General features: G+C 41.0%; 1 pseudogene across 1 annotated transcript; it reads left to right on the top strand.

Moving 5' to 3' along the window:
- Nucleotides 1–583: 583 nt before the first annotated feature.
- Nucleotides 584–2,578, top strand: LOC309964880 (xaa-Pro aminopeptidase 3-like; annotated as a pseudogene). Its single transcript has 2 exons — nt 584–1,320; nt 1,672–2,578. The product of its transcript is annotated as a xaa-Pro aminopeptidase 3-like (transcript).
- Nucleotides 2,579–20,527: the final 17,949 nt, after the last annotated feature.

Genomic DNA, 20,527 nt, shown 5'->3' on the forward strand with positions numbered 1-20,527 from the left:
CATGTTATATATATTTTGTAACATCTTTATAAGAGTATAATTGCTTTACAGTGGTGTGTTAGTTTCTGCTCTATAACAAAGTGAATCAGCTATACATATATCCCTATTATTTATTACTTTTCCAAATTAAAAACAATGTGCTCCAACATTGACTTCTTCTTTTGCTGATTTCCCATCATACCACATCTACACTACACAGATGGGTACTTGTGGTCCTTCATCACTTCAGAGAGCACAAGCTTCTCCAGTTGGATGGTAACAATGTTGAGGATGAATGTCATCTAAGCCCTCTTGGTAGTTCCCACAGCACCAAGCACAAGGATGAGTATATAGTAAGCATTTAATAGCTACTCACTGATGGACTTTTCATCATGGCATTTATATATGTATTTGTGAAACTATTTGCTTAATGATTTGCCCCCCTCACTGAACAAATTGGGGAATTAATGACCATTTTGCTTACCATTGGATCCCTGGCACTTACCTCAGGACCTGGTATATGGTAGGTGCTCAATAAATATTTCCTGAGTTTTCCGCGTTTCCTTCCTGAAGCACAAGCATGGCAGTAATGCCTTGACTACTCTCAGCAACTAAGCTTGTTCCCGCAGTAGCAAGCGTCCGCAGCCTCTCCAGATGCATGTCATGTTCACAGCGAAGGTACTCCCTGCAGCCCATCCGAGAGAGGAGGATTCCAAACTGATACTTAGGCCAGCCCAGGCCCTTTACACACCCACACCTCCTCAGACCAGGGGAGGTGACGCCAGGACTGTTCCAGGTGGAATATGCACTTCGTAGACACAAACTAATAGCTCTGATCTACAAGGAAGCACAAGGGCAGAGTGGTACGGACCACACAGTGGTACTGCTGTCCAACCCTACATACTATATGAGCAATGATATCCCCTATACTTTCCACCAAGACAACAATTTCCTGTACCTGTGTGAATTCCAAGAGCCTGATAGCATTCTGGTCCTTCAAAGCCTCCCCGCCATCAGTTACCAGCACACAAGGCCATGCTGTTTGTGCCTCAGAGAGATCCCAGTCAAGAACTTTGGGATGGCCCCCGATCTGGAACTGATAGAGCAACAGCTCTAACTGGAGGGGACAAAGCCTATACGCTGGAAGAATTTCAACATGTTGGACCGAAACTGAAAGCTGAGACACGTACACTGTGGTAGGACTGGATGAGGCCGGCTCACACAGCTCCACTGTGACTACATGAAGCAGTTGGCAGAGGTCAAAGCCAGGAGCAAGAACAAGGTTCGGGCTGTGCAGCAGCTGGTACAGCGTCTCAGGCTGATCAAACCTCCTGCAGAGACGTAGAGCATGGACTTGAGGACACGGCGAGGGGGAGAGGTAAGCTGGGACGAAGTGAGAGAGCGGCATGGACATATATACACTACCAAATGTAAAACTGATAGCTAGTGGGAAGCAGCCACACAGCACAGGGAGATCAGCTCGGTGCTTTGTGACCACCTAGAGGGGTGAGATAGGGAGGGTGGGAGGGAGACACAAGAGGGAGGAGATATGGGGACATATGTTTATGTATAGCTGATTCACTTTGTTATACAGCAGAAACTAACACACCATTGTAAAGCAATTATACTCCAATAAAGATGTCAAATATATATATATATGAATGCCCCCCCAAAAAAATCTCCTGCAGAAATTGAACAAATGCAGATTACTGGGAAGCTGACATCACAGGCTTTCATAGAGATCATGTTTGCCAGTAAAGCCCCTGTAGAGGAAGGCTTCCTTTATGCTAAGTTTGAATTTGAATGCCGGGCCCGTGGTGCAGACGTCCTAGCCTACCCACCTGTTGTTGCTGGAGGTAATGGGTCAAACACTCTGCACTATGTGAAGAACAATCAATGCATCGAGGATGGGGAAATGGTGCTGCTGGATGGAGGTTGTGAGTCTTCTTGCTATGTGAGTGACATCACTCGTACCTGGCCTGTCAATGGCAGGTTCACGGCACCTCAGGCAGAACTCTATGAAGCTGTTGCAGAAGTCCAGAGGGATTTTCTGACTCTCTGCTCCCCTGGAACAAGCTTGGATAACGTCTACAGCATGATGCTAACACTGATAGGACAGAAGCTTAAAGACTTGGGGATCATGAAGAACATTAAGGAAAATAATGCCTTCAAGGCTGCTCGAAAATACTGCCTGCATCATGTTGGCCATTACCTCGGGATGGAGGTCCACAGCACCCCAGACATGCCCTGCTCCCTCCCTCTGCAGCCTGGTGTGGTAATCACAGTGGAGGTGGGTATTTATATTCCGGAGGATGACAAAGATGACCCTGAGAAGTTCCATGGTCTTGGTGTATGGATTGAGGATGATGTAGGGGTAACTGAGGACTCACCCCTCATCCTTTCTGCAGATTGTCCCAAAGAGATGAATGACATCGAACAGATATGCAGTAGGGCCTTGACCTTCATTGCGACCCACATGCATATCAGGTTCAGGAGGGGTGGACGTTGGCCTCTGTGCACGTGTGCTTTCTGGGGGTCTCTGTGTGGACATTTATATACGTGTTCCACTGGGGAGTGCAGCAGCTATATGAGTGTATGAAATTGTGTATGTGGTCTTTTTTGTTTTATGTAGCTAGAAATCTGGGAAAATGAATTTTTGGATTGTGTATTACTACAACTTTAGTAACATTAATTCTGTAGAATTAATGACTCAGTCAAGTTTAGTTTTAAGATGTAAAGAAAGATCTTGGTTACATATGTCCATGCATTCCACTTAACACATGGATAAATTCTCTCCAGGTCCTTCCCCTTCTGCACTTTTCCTGAGATCCACCTAATATCATAAGATTTTTGGGTAATGCTTATATATTTTGAGCCAATCACCAAGGTCTTTGCCTACACTGAAAACCACGCATCAGTGATTGTGGGTGGCCAGTACGTACCTTCTATAACACCTGCCTACCTATCCAGGAGCCCACATATCTACTGGAGCCACGTGAGCCTTCAGGGCATTGGTGTCCTACAGTCACACCATTCAGCCACAGTCCAGATTCCAGCAACACTAGCTATTGAACAAAACATTTTTGAGCCTTTCTTAGTATTTGGTTGCCTGGGACCTGGAAGGTGTTTAGATTCTTGATAAGGAAGGAAATGAAAGAAAGAAAAGTATATCTGTGTCTGCTATAGATCCAGACCTCCATCCATCTGTTCTCAATCTAAAGATGATTCCTTTCCCAGACATCCATGCTTTCTTTATAGATTCTTAATGCATTGACCCTCAGAGCACACCCTTGAAGCTGCTTCCCTGGCCAAGGGCAGATCCTCTACTTACCCTATTAAAGTCAGAGGAATGGCAGCCCGTATTCAGACAGACACCCCGGTTATCATTCTGTGATTTCCTTTAGTGCCGATAAAAACAAATTATGCAACCCACCCAGTACCTGTAAACACCCTGTGATCCTTTCCTTCCTTGGACGTTAGCACTGGAAGGACAATGGTAAAGACTCATGTTTCCCTCAACACAGCACTGGATGCAATTATATAAAACTCACTTTGCAAAGTGAACAGGGCGAGACTACTGCAAATAGGTTATTTGGGAGCTTCTGTCATAAGGGGAAGCCCTAAATTCGAAAATTTTTAAGAAAATATTTGCTTTAGGGAAGAACAGGCTAGGAGATTAACACTCCTTGCAGTGCTAGAGGTTTGCCCGTCTTGTTGGAAAAACCCAAGGTACAGAGCCCGAAGCAGACAGGCAATGACTTCATCGGGAGACAAAGATAATGTTAGCAACCAAAGTGATACAAATTGTGTCCTGACAGTGCTCACGCACCAATGCTTGGCTTGCTCAGCAGCTGTGGGAATGCATGGCTGCACAGCTGGAGTCATCACCCCTGCGCCTGCTCTCCTCACCCACCTCCAACTTTTCCGTCCTGTGCTTGTTACTTTCTAAGAGGGGACTGAAAAGAAACCCACAACTCTGGCTTCTCACTCCCTCGGCCTCTGTGGCCTCAACAACCTGTTTCTGGAATTGGGTTTCCTTTGTTCACTTACAATCCTGGAATAAGGAATTTCCTTTTCTTCCTATAAATCATTTTCTGTAGTCTTCAACTTTCTAGCTGAAAGCTTAGGTGGCTCTTATGAATAGCAGCCTACTTGGACATGAAACAGACTTCTGGCTGGATTCCTGGCGAGTGCTACAGGCGTTGCAAGTCACACGTAGAATGACCGTTGTGGAATTTTTCTGGTGATTTATAGTCCCTGACCCAGGCATATTGTCCTTTGAGTCCCCGATTAACCACAGCAGCTAACATTTGCATCAGACCATCAGGACCTTCAAGAAATGACACAGTGGGCTTCCCTGGTGGCGCAGTGGTTGAGAGTCCGCCTGCCGATGCAGGGGACACGGGTTCGTGCCCTGGTCCGGGAAGATCCCACATGCCGCGGAGTGGCTGGGCCCTTGAGCCACGGCCGCTGAACCTGCGCGTCCGGAGCCTGTGCTCCGCAATGGGAGAGGCCGCAACAATGAGAGGCCCGCGTACCGGAAAAAAAAAAAAAAAAAAAGAAATGACACAGAGAGCGTCTCAGAGCAGTGGTTTAGGGACTGTCTGATCTATTCAGGATTGGTTGAGCAGATAATTGTGCACAGTGCTGGAATCTTGTTCATTCTTAGCCTTACCACAGACATGCTGCACATTTCCCTCCATGTTTCAGTATAATAAATACTTCATATATACACCAAGCTCTTCTAATGAAAACCTTAATTTTTAAAAAAATGCTTCAAATGTTACATTGGAATTTTTCTCCCTGAATTGAAGAGATACAGCTGAAATATTGACAATAATATTAACAATAATCTAAAGGAAAGAAGTATATCTAGATGGCCTCTGCCACATAGTTTTATGGTTTTACTTCAGGAATTGTTATTTTTCTCTATAATTAAACAGGGACTGGGTTTTTTATTTGAAACACAGCAGTAGAAATAGAATAATAACTCTCCTCTTCTCATAGTCATACCCAAGTTAGGAAGGTACTTCTCATGGTGACTTAAAGTTCTCTTTGTGTGTCTTCTTTCAAAATATTGTTATCTTTTTAATTAATTTTTGTAAGGTCAGAAAAGGAAAACTCCTACTATAGACATTATATCTTAATTGGGTTTAAGATCCATAAAATAAGTTAAATCCCCAGATAAAGACATTGCAACTCATTAAAATAGAAAAATTGGGCTTTGTTATGTTTTTCAAAACATACATAACCAACATCCTCCTTAGCTTTCTTAATAATAGAAAGATTGCAAATATGATGTATGAGTGCCTCTCCCTGTCCTGTGTCCATGTCACATAAGTACAGCATAGTGGCTGTCCCACCAGTTCCAGCTGTGACCTCAGAGTCCTTTGTAACACAGGTTTCCAGTAACCGCTGTCCATAAAACAGGAGTTGGGATTTGAGTGAGACTCTGTCTACCATCCCTCAACTGGCATATGATCAATGATAAGGTAACTTCTTTGTGTGTGTATGTTAGAAACTAAGTGAGAGCCCAGGATGGTGGCCCAAGAGGTTTCCAAGCAACCTCTTGCTTGGAAGAGGTTTTTACGGTGTGTTTTTTGTTTAGTTTTTTTTTTTTTTTTTAAATTTTAGTTTCCTGAAGTGGGATCTGTATCCCAAAACTTAAGCTGATAGGGTTAAGTTTTAAGCCTGGACAAATATACTTCCAGCTGAATTGTTTACTAATCCTAATATGAGAAGGTGAATACATCATTAAACCCTAATTGTAGGGCAGAATTCCACTGTCCCAAAGCACATGTGTCTTCCTGGCTCCTCTCACCTCTGCCTATGTGTCACTGGGGAACTTGGGGTTAGCATCAGTATTATGCAGATCAGGGGTCCCCACTGAAACCAAGGCCTCTTGGGGTGTGCTTCATGAGAAGCTGAGAGAACTGCAGTCTTTGTGAGCATTTCTTAATGCTTTGTATGACTTTTGTGCAATTATGTAAGTTCAATTTGGACAAAATGCTGTTACTTTTTAAGTCCCTATTGACTGAAAGTAGATATGTCATTCCCCAACAAGGGAAGGCCATTTGTTACTGTCATTTTAAAAGTAAACTATAAAACAATGTAAAAAAAATAAATAAAATAAATATTTCCTGAAGAATAAAATAATAAATGAAGGAAAAAATAGACCATAACACACCAGAGATTCATACCACTTCCCTGAGTGTCTCCAAGTACATTTAACTCTTTCCATTTGGACTGTGTAGACAAGTAATTACCCAGTGAATTTAGTTTCTTGTAAGCACTGAAAACATAACCTCATCTGCCCCTTGAGTCACAGGCCAGGAATTCTGTCACAGGGGTGAATGTCCAGGATTTCCCTGAAGACTTAGCCCTGGTGGAAACAGTAAGCTGTTTTTCCAAAACAAATAATTCCCAACAGCAACATTTATTTCATTTATTTTTATTTGAAATTTTACAGAAGGAAGCCAGAGTTACCGGTAGAGGATCATGTTAGATTTTTTCTGTCCAAGATCTTGAGTTGCATAAATCCTCTCCAAAAAGGTTGCCAGATTGGTATGTTTTAGGATAGTTGGGGAAAAATTGTTCTGGCAATTCTGTAAGAAACAAAGAACAAACAATGCTAAAGGGGACTACAATAAATAAAGGGAGTGGTTATGTCTATGTGGTAGTATTCAAGTGATTTTTATTATCTATTAATTATAAAATTAATATATAATATTAGGATAATCATGAAAAACATTTATTTCCTCCTGCCCCTCCTCCTAGTCTTCCCAGTTTGGTGGGCAGGACCATGGGCCACACATTCTCTTTTTTTCTTTTTTTTTAAATTTTTTTTTAACATTTTTATTGGAGTATAATTGCTTTACAATGGTGTGTTAGTTTCTGCTGTATAACAAAGTGAATCAGTTATTCATATACATATGTCCCCATATCTCTTCCCTCTTGCATATCCCTCCCTCCTACCCTCCCTATCCCACCCCTCTAGGTGGTCACAAAGCACCGAGTTGATCTCCCTGTGCTATGCGGCTGCTTCCCACTAGCTATTTTACATTTGGTAGTGTATATATGTCCATGCCACTCTCTCACTTCATCCCAGCTTACCCTTCCCCCTCCCTGTGTCCTCAAGTCCATTCTCTAGTAAGTCTGTGTCTTTATTCCCGTCTTGCCCCTAGGTCCTTCATGATCATTTTTTTTTTTTTTTAGATTCCATATATATGTGTTAGCATACGGTATTTGTTTTTCTCTTTCAGACTTACTTCACTCTGTATGACAGACTCTAGGTCCATCCACCTCACTACAAATAACTCAATTTCGTTTCTTTTCATGGCTGAGTAATATTCCATCATATATATGTGCCACGTCTTCTTTATCCACTCATCTGTCAATGGACACTTAGATTGCTTCCATGTCCTGGTTATTGTAAATAGAGCTGCAATGAACATTTTGGTACATGACTCTTTTTTAATTATGGTTTTCTCAGGGTATATGCCCAGGAGTGGGATTGCTGGGTCGTATGGTAGTTCTATTTTTCATTTTTCAAGGAACCTCCATGCTGTTCTCCATAGTGGCTGTATCAATTTACATTTCCACTAACAGTGTATGAGGGTTCCCTTTTCTCCACAACCTCTCCAGCATTTATTGTTTTTAGATTTTTTGATGATGGCCATTCTGACTGGTGTGAGGTGATATTGCATTGTAGTTTTGATTTGCATTTCTCTAATGATTAATGATGTTGAGCATTCTTTTATGTGCTTGTTGGCAATCTGTATATCTTCTTTGGAGAAATGTCTATTTAGGTCTTCTGCCCATTTTTGGAATGGGTTATTTGTTTTTTTTGATATTGAGCTGCATGGGCTGCTTGTAAATTTTGGAGATTAATCCTTTGTCAGTTGCTTCATTTGCAAATATTTTCTCCCATTCTGAGGGTTGTCTTTTCGTCTTGTTTATGGTTTCCTTTGCTGTGCAAAAGCTTTTAAGTTTCATTAGGTCCCATTTGTTTATTTTTGGTTTTATTTCCGTTTCTCTAGGAGGTGGGTCAAAAAGGATCTTGCTGTGATTTATGTCATAGAGAGTTCTGCCCATGTTTTCCTCTAAGAGTTTGATAGTGTCTGGCCTTACATTTAGGTCTTTAATCCATTTTGAGTTTATTTTTGTGTATGGTGTTAGGGAGTGTTCTAATTTCATTCTTTTACATGTAGCTGTCCAGTTTTCCCAGCACCACTTATTGAACAGGCTGTCTTTTCTCCATTGTATATTCTTGCCTCCTTTATCAAAGATAAGGTGACTGTATGTGCGTGGGTTTATCTCTGGGCTTTCTATCCTGTTCCATTGATCTGTATTTCTGTTTTTGTGCCAGGACCATACTGTCTTGATTACTGTAGCTTTGTAGTATAGTCTGAAGTCCAGGTGCCTGATTCCTCCAGCTCCATTTTTCTTTCTCAAGATTGCTTCGGCTATTCGGGGTCTTTTGTGTTTCCATACAAATTGTGAAATTTTTTGCAAGGATTCTTCAATAAACGCAAATCAATCAATGTGATACACCATATTAACAAATTGAAGGAGAAAAACCATATGATCATCTCAATAGATGCAGAGAAAGCTTTTGACAAAATTCAACACCCATTTATGATAAAAACCCTCCAGAAAGTAGGCATACAGGGAACTTACCTCAACATAATAAAGGCCATATATGACAAACCTACAGCAAACATTGTCCTCAGTGGTGAAAAACTGAAACCATTTCCACTAAGATCAGGAACAAGACAAGGTTGCCCACTCTCACCACTCTTATTCAACATAGTTTTGGAAGTTTTAGCCACGGCAATCAGAGAAGAAAAAGAAATAAACAGAATCCAAATCAGAAAAGAAGTAAAGCTGTCACTGTTTGCAGATGACATGATACTATACATAGAGAATCCTAAAGATGCTACCAGAAACTACTAGAGCTAATCAATGAATTTGGTAATGTAGCAGGATACAAAATTAATGCACAGAAATCTCTTGCATTCCTATACACTAATGATGAAAAATCTGAAAGTGAAATTAAGAAAACACTCCTATTTACCATTGCAACAAAAAGAATAAAATACCTGGGAATAAACCTACCTAAGGAGACAAAAGACCTGTATGCAGAAAATTATAAAACACTGATGAAAGAAATTAAAGATGATAAAAACAGATGGAGAGATATGCCATATTCTTGGATTGGAGGAATCAACATTGTGAAAATGACTCTACTACCCAAAGCAATCTACAGATTCAATGCAATCCCCATCAAACTACCACTGGCATTTTCACAGAACTAGCACACACTCTCTTAAGACCAAAACATTGGATGATCTTAGCTTCTTCACTTTGTCTCATCTTCCACAGCCAATGGAGCACTGCTTACTGATCTTATTGGTATTTGCCTTAATCAGCTTGGGCTGCTATAACAAAGTACTGTAGGCTAGATGTTAAAGCAGACATTTATTTCTCAAAATTCTGGAGGCTGGGAAGGCCAAGATCAAGGTATCAGCAAATTCAGTTTCTGGTGAGAACCTACCTTCCAGCTTGTGCAGCCACCTTCTGGTTGTGTCTTCACATGGCAGAGAGAGAGAAGGAGCTCTACTCTCTCTTCCTCTCCTTTTTTTTATTAATTGAAACATAGTTGATTTACAATGTTGTGTTAATTTCTGCTGTACAGCAAAGTGATTCAGATTATATATTTTTTTTAATATTTTTTTCCATTATGGCTTATCACAGGATATTGAATATAGTTCCCTGTGCTGTACAGTAAGACCTTGTTGTTTCTCTTCTCCTTCTGATGAGAACACCAGTTCCTTCATGGGGACCACACCTTCATGACCTCATCTCAACCTAATTATAGCTCAAAGGCCCCACCTCCTAATACCATCACATTGGAGGTTAGGGCTCCAACATATGAATCTGGGCAGGGGTGGACATTCAGTCCCTAATACTACTTAACAAATCATTCCAAAACTTAGTGCCTCAAAGCGGTTATTATGAATTCTCTTGGTTCTCTGGGTTAACAGGGATCAGTTGAGTAGTCCACATTGGGTGTCTCTCATGCAGTTGTAGTCATGTGTCAACTGGATGTCCAAGATGTCTGGACGTTCACATGTTGACAGCTAATGACAGCTACCAGCTGGGAGCTCAGCTGGGGCTGTCAACCAAAGTGACTATGAGTAGATTTTCCATGTGACTGGAGCTTCTCGACGCATGGCAGCTGGATTCCAAGACAGACTGACCCAAGAGTAAGCATTCCAAAAGGCCCAGGTGACAGTTATATGACCTCTGTATTACCTGTACCTTGGTAATTAGACACAGAATCTTGATGAAATTCAGCTCCTGTCTTTTGGTAAGAATATTTCTTGGGTGGTGCTGTGTACTTCCAGTGGAAAGGATATAATTCCTGGTTGTTTGTCTTTTTATAATAACAGTCATTGATGATCAAATATCTAGATAAAGTAATTCATCAGGAGTTCAAATCTGCACTTTTCAAAGATCATTCTGGCTATAGCATAAGTTATCTTAAAAAAGGAATAAATGTCACAGTTATGTACAGCTTCATGAGAATGGCAATCAAAATCAAGTCATAATTATATGAAGATTTGTTAGGTACTTCATGCTGGTTTGATCATTTTAATAGTCTAAAAATAAGTTCAAAGGGGAGTGGGAAAAAAAGGAATAAATTGTTTTGGCATACTCTTTCACTGATACTGATCAGTTATTTAAATAAAGATCCTCATTTCTTTTTAATTTTCTAATTAAAACATCAGCCCTTAAAGTTTAACAAACAGTGTATTCACTCCCACAGCCAGGATGGATAACTGTAGCCTGAAACATTGGGTTTCTTCAAATGCATACTTTTTCTTTCCTTTCTCCTCTTTTTTTCTCCTCTCTTTTCTTTCTCTAATCCCACCTCCCTCCTCCACCCCACCTTGATTTCTCACTTTTTTTCTCAGGCAAGGAAATATCTTGAGCTTTTTTCTTTTTTAAAAAAAAAAAAAGACAGCCAAACACAAATGTAACAAAATTATAAACACTGTGGTAAAAGCTGCTTTCATCCAGGAGTTTCCCGAACTGAGGAGTATGTACTGCACTGTAGTAGCCATGGTCAGATGTTTTCCTGGAAGGTCCAAAGGCATTTCAGCAAGAAACCAAACCCTATCTGCATCCCTTGAGAGTAAGCAGAGCAGAGGAGAGGATAGAACACAGGCTTTGGAGCCCGATAAACCTTGACTGCATGGATTCCCAGCTCCACCACAAAGCGCGTCATCGCTGTTACAGTTCCAAGAGGAGATATGCTTCTCAAGCTTTAATGAGCCTTCCAAACACCTGTGAATTTTGTTAGACTGCAGAATCTGAGGCAGTAGTCTTGGAGTCAGGCCTGAGATTCTGCGTTTCTGACAAGCTCACAAGTGACACCTATGCTCCTGGACTGTGCACCACAGGAGCCAGTGTTTCTGCCCTGAAAGAAAGTCAGTCCTGCGTGTTCGCTCTGTGGAACAGGATTCTCCCCACTGGGTCCCAATCACATCAAGTGACATTGTCACGGCCTTTGTGACCCACACTAGTGGGAAGTGTCTCTCACATAACTTTGTAATAAGCGGTGACACTTACCCCTTGACCACAGGGTATGGATGGCAACTTACTGCAAGTAATGCTGTGTGTTAAGAAGACTGGGCACTGCCCTTCACAAAGAGAAGACAGCAGGAGGGTTTGGGAGCCCACCAAGAAGCAATACTCTTGTCTCTGTCCAAGAGAAGCCAAGATTTTACCACAGGGCTGAAGTCTGGGTGGCCCTTTGGGTTTCCAGTCTGCACACAAAAAGACGACATTATGATAATTAGTCTCCACAACATGCTTTCAAGGGAGGCATTATTAGACCCATGTTATAGGTGGAGAAACTACAGACATGGGGAAGTTATTTTTCCCACCCAAGGCCACCCAAAGTGTCAGGGATGAAAATGAGGTCAAGAACCAAAAACCATGGGCAAACTGTCCTCAGCGTAAGCCATGAGACATTTTCTGCAAGGAATGTTTAGGCCCTAGTTAAAAGGTCTATATTAAAAGTGAGGGGTAGAAAAGCACAAAAGAGCTGTAGATAAAATATTTTGTTATTTGTTATAATCTGTTATGATTTTGAACGTATTCATTGCCACAAATGTTTCTCACAATCACCATTTCTCGAATGTCTTTTATTATTATGTCTGTGTGACTTTGGACATGTTATTTAATCTCTCTGTGCCTCCATTTCCTCCCCTGTGAAAAACTGGGATCTCGCCAAGAATGAAATGAGAGCACGCGTGTAAGGAACTTTAGCAGAGTCTGGCTTGTGGTAGGTATCATATAAGTATTAGTTATTCCTACCCAGATAGTGCGACACATCTCCTCAACAATAACACAAGTTTGCCTGTGGTGGGAGCCATGGGATTCACTGTTCTCTGTTCTCCATGATGCTGGAGTGGTAGTGAACTTGGAGTAGGATTTAAAAAGTAATTTTCTGTCTGAATCCCAAAGGACAAGTTTTCTCTATGTGACTCAATTCCCTTCCCAAGTTTCATATTGTGCAGACATACCCCTCTAACTTTCCCAGAATAAATATTTGTCATTATATACATGAGATGCCCAGTTTCTAAGAATGTTTTTGTTATCATGATTTCCTCATATTTTATAACCTTCAAAGTGATTTCACAAACGTCATCTCACTGAAAACTTATAGCAATTCTATGAAGAAGGCAAAATCTTAATGTGTCCATTTTACGGATGGGGAAACTGAGACACTCTGAAGTAAAGTAATTCCCTCCAGGTCATATTGATTAATAGTAATAATACTAGTTACTAACACTAACGTTTCTGAAAACTCAATATTAGGTTAAACACATGAAAATGCTGATATTCTACCTCTTTAAAGCTACAAAATAGTAATTTCATATTGTCCTACGTAAATGCTAAGTGTATCTGTCATTAATCCTCATATCAACTCTATAAGGTAAGAACAAATCCCCATCTTATCAACAAGGGGAGTAAAGATTTAGGGATAAAAACATTCGTCCAGGAATTCCCCGGCAGTCCAGTGGTTAAGACTCCACACTGTCAACCCACAGGGCACGGGTTCAATCCCTGGTCTGGGGACTAAGATCCCACATACCCTGCGGTGCAGCCAAAAGATAAATTAAAAAACAAAAAAAGACATTTGCCCAAGGTCAAACAGTGGAGCCAGAATTCAAACCCAGGCCAGTATGACTCAAAGCCCAAACTATTAACAACTCCACCATAAGGCCTAGGAAACGGCACAGTTCGATGACTCTACTGATGCAACATTTTTAGGATTAAAAACATAACATGTTTATACTCACTCTCCATGACAGCCACATAAGGGAGAAAAGATCACCCCCATATTGAAAATGAGAAAGCTGAGATTCAGAAGGTTTTATGGCTTGGTCAAAGTCACATCACCCTTAAATGTTGGCGTTGGGACACAAACCAGGGCTGTGCAACTTCAAAATTTGAGATCTTCGCCACCTGAGGCCCTTTTAAAATTGCCAGAGTCCAGATGCCTCTGCAGACCAATTGAATCACAACCTCTTGAGGTGGAACACAGGTATGGATAGTTTTTGAAACTCCCCAGGTGACCCCCCTGTGCAGACAAGCTTGGGAACCACTGTACTACGCTCCAACCCTTCCCAGCCCGCCTACTTCCTCTTCTACTCCATGGCACCTACAGGCAGATAAAATCTGGCCCTGAGGGTTCCGCTGTTAGTTTAACCCCACGGCGGTGATCTTAACTGTGTTTTATACAGCGCGATTGCCTATTTCCCAGACACACATTCTGCAGAGAGCTCCCAGCAGCAGCTAAACCAAGCCACAGCAATGGGCCAATCTGAGTATCTTCCCGCTGACAACAGTCAGCTGTCACTGAGGCTAAAATGGACAACGGTTCATCGAGGGAGGCCCTCCACTCTGCTGAGTGTTTAGCTTTGGCCTCAATAGGTACCCTGAATGGAGACAGCTGAGCATCACTGGAGTCTGGCTGGGGAGCAAGGATGAGGCTCTGGCCAGCCCTGCAGAGCGGGGCAGCCCTCCACCTTCTCCATCACTTGCATTCACCATATGCAGGGTCAGGGCCACGCTACTGGATGTAAGTGGCGGAGGCATGTATTGCCTCCCACTGGGTCCAGTCACCACCAGTTCAGAATACTTCATCTGTCCGGACTTCGCTTATTGTCAAAAATATGCTTCTTTGATTCCTGCAAGCCAAACCCATGGAAAAATAACAGAAACCAAATGCCAGGGAAATGGTGCCAAGGCAAACACATGTGAGCCCTGAAATAACAGGAGATACTGTGGTCACGTCTGACCTTCTGAACTGTGCTATGGGTTGAAGCAAAAACAGCTCTTGCTGCTGCTTACGGGGTGCGTGGTAATACTAGTTTATTTGTAGTGCGAAAGAACTTGGATTTAGAGAGATTGCCTTTTGAAACTTGGACTCGGCCAAGGGGCCAGAAATAATATCATTTTGAGGAATGACTTTTTTTTTTAAAAGAAGACCACTTCACCTCTGTAATCAACATAAGCCCAGAATCTCCTGATTTTTATCTGTCAAATGATTACTATCTAAGACTCCTAGAGCTTCTACAAATGTTTCTCTTCTGATTATAGCAATATTTTGGTGCAGGATAAGGTAGAAGCAGGAATGCAAGTTCACTTGTTGATTTCAGCAGCCTGCAAGAGATAAATGTGGAAGCGCCCAGATGGAAAAGTAAAATGATGACTCAGGGTCAAAAGTGAATACACAGAAGGCTCCTGGATTCCACACTAACCAGTTTGGGCCCCAGTAGTAAGACCGGCTAGGGGGCTGCCAATACTTACATTCCCAGTAGCTGTATTCTGGGCACACAAAACAAGTTACTGGGAGGAATTTGCTGGACATTAACATTACCAAGAAAAGACCACAAGTTACAGAGTTCACGCAAATAAAGACTGGTTCCCATGGAAGAGATTAAAACAATCGGCAAGGGCTTCCCTGGTGGCGCAGTGGTTGCGAGTCCGCCTGCCGATGCAGGGGACACGGGTTCATGCCGCGGAGCGGCTGGTCCCGTGAGCCATGGCCGCTGAGCCTGCGCGTCTGGAGCCTGTGTTCCGCAGCGGGAGGGGCCGCGACGGTGAGAGGCCCGCGTACCGCAAAAAACAAACAAAAAAACAAACAAAAAATAATAACAATCGCCAAGCTTGCCTAAGAATGAAATACACATTCTCATATAGTTTTTTGGGTAATATTCTCTTCCTTTAGTTACATCATTTGCTGCATATCCAGAAGATGTGTGTCTTAAAGAGAAAGAAAAATACATGGTAAAACTAGCTTTATTCTAATTATTGTGAGGGGAAATACCCTATAAAACAAGTAATACTACAAATAATTTGCAGTGCTTACTATGTGTTCAGGTACACGGTAAAACTTAACTACTTTTCTTATTAATATATTTAATCCTCACAAACAGTGATTGCCAGAAGTTCTATTTTTATTTTAATGGAGTTATATTTATCAATCTTATCATCTATTCTTTCTCTTGTTTTAGGGATCAAAAAGTCAGAACATTGTTTAAGAATAAAAAAATCCCTTAAATCATAAAAATATTTATCCTGTATTTTCTTCTACAAAGTTCCAATATTCAATTGTCATATTTAGGTTTATAATTTATTGGGATTTTTAAATTTTATTTATTTTTGGCTGCATTGGGTCTTCGTTGCTGCGGCAGGTTTTCTCTAGTTGCAGTGAGTGGAGGCTACTCTTGGTTGCGGTGTGTGGGCTCCTCATTGTGGTGGCTTCTCTTGTTGCAGAGCACAGCCTCTAGGTGCACAGGCTTCAGTAGTTGTGGCGCACGGGCTTAGTTGCTCCGTGGCATGTGGGATCTTCCCGGACCAGGGCTCGAACCCATGTACCCTGCATTGGCAGGTGGATTCTTAACCACCATGCCACCATGGAAGTCCCCTATCAGGAATTTATTTTGGATGAAGATGGGCGGTAGGAATCAAATATATTTTCTTCCAAATGGATAACCAATTTTCCTAGTATCACTTATTCCCAGTACCACCATCCTTTCCACATCAGTAATGTCACATTCCTCATATGTCAAGTTTACATATCTTGTGTGGGTTGGCTTCTGGGCTTCGTTCTGTCTATTCCTGTCATGACACCACACAATCTTAATTACTACAGCTTTATAGTAAGTTTATATCTGGCAGAAGAATTCCAACACCCTCCCCACCCATTTGTCTATTCTTTTTTGATACTGAACTTTGCCCTTTTCTTTCAATTTTAGGAACACTTGATTAAGTTTCAGGAAAAACTCTGTTGAGGTTTTTGCTGCAATTTGCAAGTTAATTTGGGAGAATTGGTATCTTCTTGATACTGTCCTTCCATCAATGAACATGGTATGTTTCTCCATTCTGTTGCCTTTATTTTTTCTATTGACAGAAAGAGTCTTTGTCTTATCCCTGATTTTAAAGAAAAAGATTTTAACATGTCATCCTTAAAAATATTTGCTGTAGGTTTTTAGTAGATGCCCTCATTAATTGAGCAAGTGTCCTTCTATTCCTATTTTACTAATAGTTGGCTGACCATTTTTAATCATGAATAGGTATTGAATTTTATCAAACTCTGTTGAGACAATCACATGTTTTTCTCCTTTCATCTTTTTAATGTCAACTCATCTTTCCAACCCTATGATAAATCCAACTTTATTTTAATATGTCCATTAATATTCTAGTATTTTGCTTACTTAGGCACATGTATTTATAAATATGGCTGCTTTATAATCTTCCTTTCTTATACTCTCTTAATCTGAGTTGGAAAATGTTCCCTTCCCTTCTATTCTTTGATAAAATTGTCATCAGCATGCAGTTATCTGTTCCTTGAGTAATTAACCAAACTCATCTGGTCCTATGGAGGGTTAGGGGGTTAACTTTTAACAACTGATTCCGTTTCTCTAGTGGTGAAGTTCATACTCTTGTTTCCGTTTCTTCTTGAGAGAGTGTTGATGTCATATTTTTTTAAGACGGTGATCATTTCTGTCTTTTCAAATTTACGGGCCTAATATCTTCTTTTTATCTTTATGATGTCGGTAGTTATGACTCCTTTTTCATTTCTAATATTGTTTGTGAATGCTGTCCTTCTTTTTTTAAAGTTTTGATAAATTAGTTTTATTTCAAAGCATCAGTTGGAGTGGACACTGTGCTCCACCCAGATTCGCTAGGGTCCTGTCACTTCTCTTCCAGATTCAGAGTGGTTTTACTTCCGATGGCTAGCTTAAAACTCTTTTTCAGAGGACTGTCCTCAGGCTACTGGAGCCACTTTGCCCACCTATGCAGAACGACAAAAATGTCTGGGAGTTCACACCCACTTCAATTAACCCTTAGCCAATAACTGACAGCTGTGGGGATATGGAACCCCTCCTCCTACAACCAAGAGGAACAGCTCTGAAGTATAATACATACTTCAGAAGCACACTGTGGGATCAGGCTGAAGCTCTTTTCTGTGGGACCTGGCCTAAGATTGTACCTTGCTTAGCTTCTTTTCCCCAACTGGCCTTCACTACCCCCTCATATGCTTCTCTAATTGCATTTCTGTAGTAGATCAAGGACACACTCATCTTCATCTCCAAGTTTGCTTTGGAGGCACACAATAAGACAGCAGTTTTATTTTTTTCAATTCTCTATATTGTGTTTTGTTTTCTGTGACTTTCATTAATGCATTTCATCTTTACTATTTTCTTTTTTCTGTTATTTTTGGTATAACTTATTTTCTTGAATGGATGGTTAACTCCTTCATTGTTAGTCTTCTTTTTCTAATATTATCATTTAAGGCTATAAATTTTATGCTAAGTACTGCTTTAGCTACCTCCCACAAGTTTTCATACTTTGCATTTTCATTATTTTTTAGGTGTAAATGTTTTCTCATTTTCATGCTTATTTCCTCTTTGTGATAATCATTAGTGCTGGTCACTGACACATCCAGTTCTCCTCTTTTGGTCAGGTCCCCATCCCAAAGTCAGCCATAGCAATAGATATGCTTTGGTCAACATAAGATGAGTGGAAGCGATGTGTGTAATTTGGGGGCAGAAAACTTTAAAAGCCACATACTCTTCCCTCCACCACTGCAACTAGTTGCCAAGTTGCAGAAGCTGCATCAGCTTGGGTCTCAGAGGGAGGAAAACTGGGAATGGAGCTCCCAACTGGCTTACACTAGAAGTGCACCATATATGGGAAATAAACCTCCATTGCTTTAAGATCTTGAGATATTCTAGGTCTGTGCACTATTGCAGCATAATTTACACTAATCTGACTGTTGCATCTACCATAGTCTGTAGAAATGCTTTTCCTTCTCTATTTCTAATCTTCAACTGTATAGAGTAGTTCCAGGTATTGTTTTCAAGTTTATATTTTATTCGAGAATGGTCAGAGAATATATCCTATATATTACTAAGTCTTTAGTATTTGATGAGATTTCCTTTGTGGGCTAGCAAGCAGTTATTGAGTCATACATGTGTAGACTGGATTAAGCTAATTAATTGGGTTTTCAAACCTTCAATCTCTTCACTAATTTTTGACTCTTTCATCTATCAATCACAAAAGATGTTTTTAAAAACCTACTACATACAGATTTTCAAATGTTTCTTTATAAGTCAACTGATTTGTGCATTAAATATATTTGAGGCAGTATTATTAAGTACCTACAAGGGGTGAACTGTTTTTGTTTGATTATGAAATGAACTTCTTTATCTCTCATAATGCATTTTGTCTTAAAATCTACTTGTCAGAATGGCTGCTTCTGCCAAGGGCTCTGAAGTTATCCCTGCCTGGGATATCATTGGGTTGAGGGCACTTTTTGTAATGATTTCTAAGCTGGGCAGGTGTGGCAGGCTATTCTAGGATCACACACATTGATAAATTCAAGTTCTAACCCCATGTGAGATAGGCCTCTCTTCCTTGTCATCTTGCTGTACTGAGGGTAGATTTTTTTCTAGTCTCCCGTTAGTGATGGTATAACTCTCCAACAGTTCCATCTTTAGGAAGGGGGATAAGTTCTACCTCTTCAGCTCAGGCAGGCCCGCCACAGCCCTATCTCCCATCCCTATATGTAGCCGCAGCATCAGTCCATAATCCTTCTCCTTTGGTTTTCACAGCACCACCCCCCTTTTTTTTTTTTTTTTTTTTTGCCCCTGGGGACTTTATTTACTGCAACTAGCACTTTTAAAAGGAGTTTTCCATTAGGAGGATTTTAGGTTATCTAGTACCAGCAGCACTAGATGTTGTCTTAATTATATTTTATAACTGTGTGTCACTAACACTTTTGCCTATCTAAGGTCAGTGGGCTGAAAGCAAGATTTGTGATAGGATGGAGAAAAGAGCATAATGTTCCTGTTCTTTGGAGGATTTTTTATTTTACCAACTCTGAACAAGAGGATGATAATCACCCTCACACTCTTTGTTTTATGTTTTCCTGTCCCTGTATTTTTCCCTGGAGGCAATATCAGGAATAGGAGATTCAGGGAGCTTAGAAGGGTAATCAATGAAAGAACACCGCTGATGGTAATAACAGAATTAATAATGGATTGACATTTATTAACATTTAAATAAGCCAGACCTGAGCAAATGCTTTACACATGTTCTCTCATTGAAGCCTGGAAACCCTATGAGCAACTGGACCTTAGGATGCTAAGCAATTTGCTCAGGTCCCCACACCTAGGAAGTGGTTGAGATCCCAACCTTAGTCATCCGAAGCTAGAGCCTGCAAAGGCCTGCACTCTCCCTCCAACATTCCAATTTGAATGTTGAAATTGCTATCCTTTACTTAACACCCCTTCATCTTCTTCCCCCAACACAACATCTACTTAGCCTTTTCATCCCTTCTCATGTTAGAATGGCAAAGGAATATTATTCAAATATAGATTTCTGGAGGATAACTCCTGACTGTGCAGCTCAGGTGATGCCTCCCCCAGGAGGTGTCTGTGGTCGCCTGCAGGGTAGTTCAGTGACCCTCCCAGGGTTCCTGTAAGCACGCTGAACCACAGTTATTTCATTCTATGAGTCTCTCCTACTGGTCTCTGAGCTTCCTGATTGTCAAGACAGTCTCCTGTTCCTTTCTGTATCTCAAGCACGTAGCACAGGTCCTGGCATGTAGGAGACACTTGGTAAACATTTGATGAGTGAATGAATGAATGAATGAATGAATGGAAAGTGTTTTTCATGGAGATCAGGACCTCAGCTAAATATATTTCCAAGGATGTAGATGTCTTTTTATTATTCTTAAAAAATTTCTTCTCCTCATGTCCTGAAAACATGCAACAATTTCTCTAGAGATGCATATTTTTCTGATTTATATGTTAAGTCTGTTTCAGAATCGCTAAGGTGTCACAGAACAAGTATGGATACACCTAGGGTCTATGACCTTACGCAGCGCAGTGTTGAGCTGGGCCTGGGGAGGTCTGCTGCCTCCTGGCTTCAGTCTAACTACGAGTCTTCTGTCCAG

This window comes from Leucopleurus acutus, assembly GCF_964270905.1.
Source record: "Leucopleurus acutus genome assembly, chromosome: 8".
In the NCBI taxonomy this organism is placed as follows: domain Eukaryota; kingdom Metazoa; phylum Chordata; class Mammalia; order Artiodactyla; family Delphinidae; genus Leucopleurus; species Leucopleurus acutus.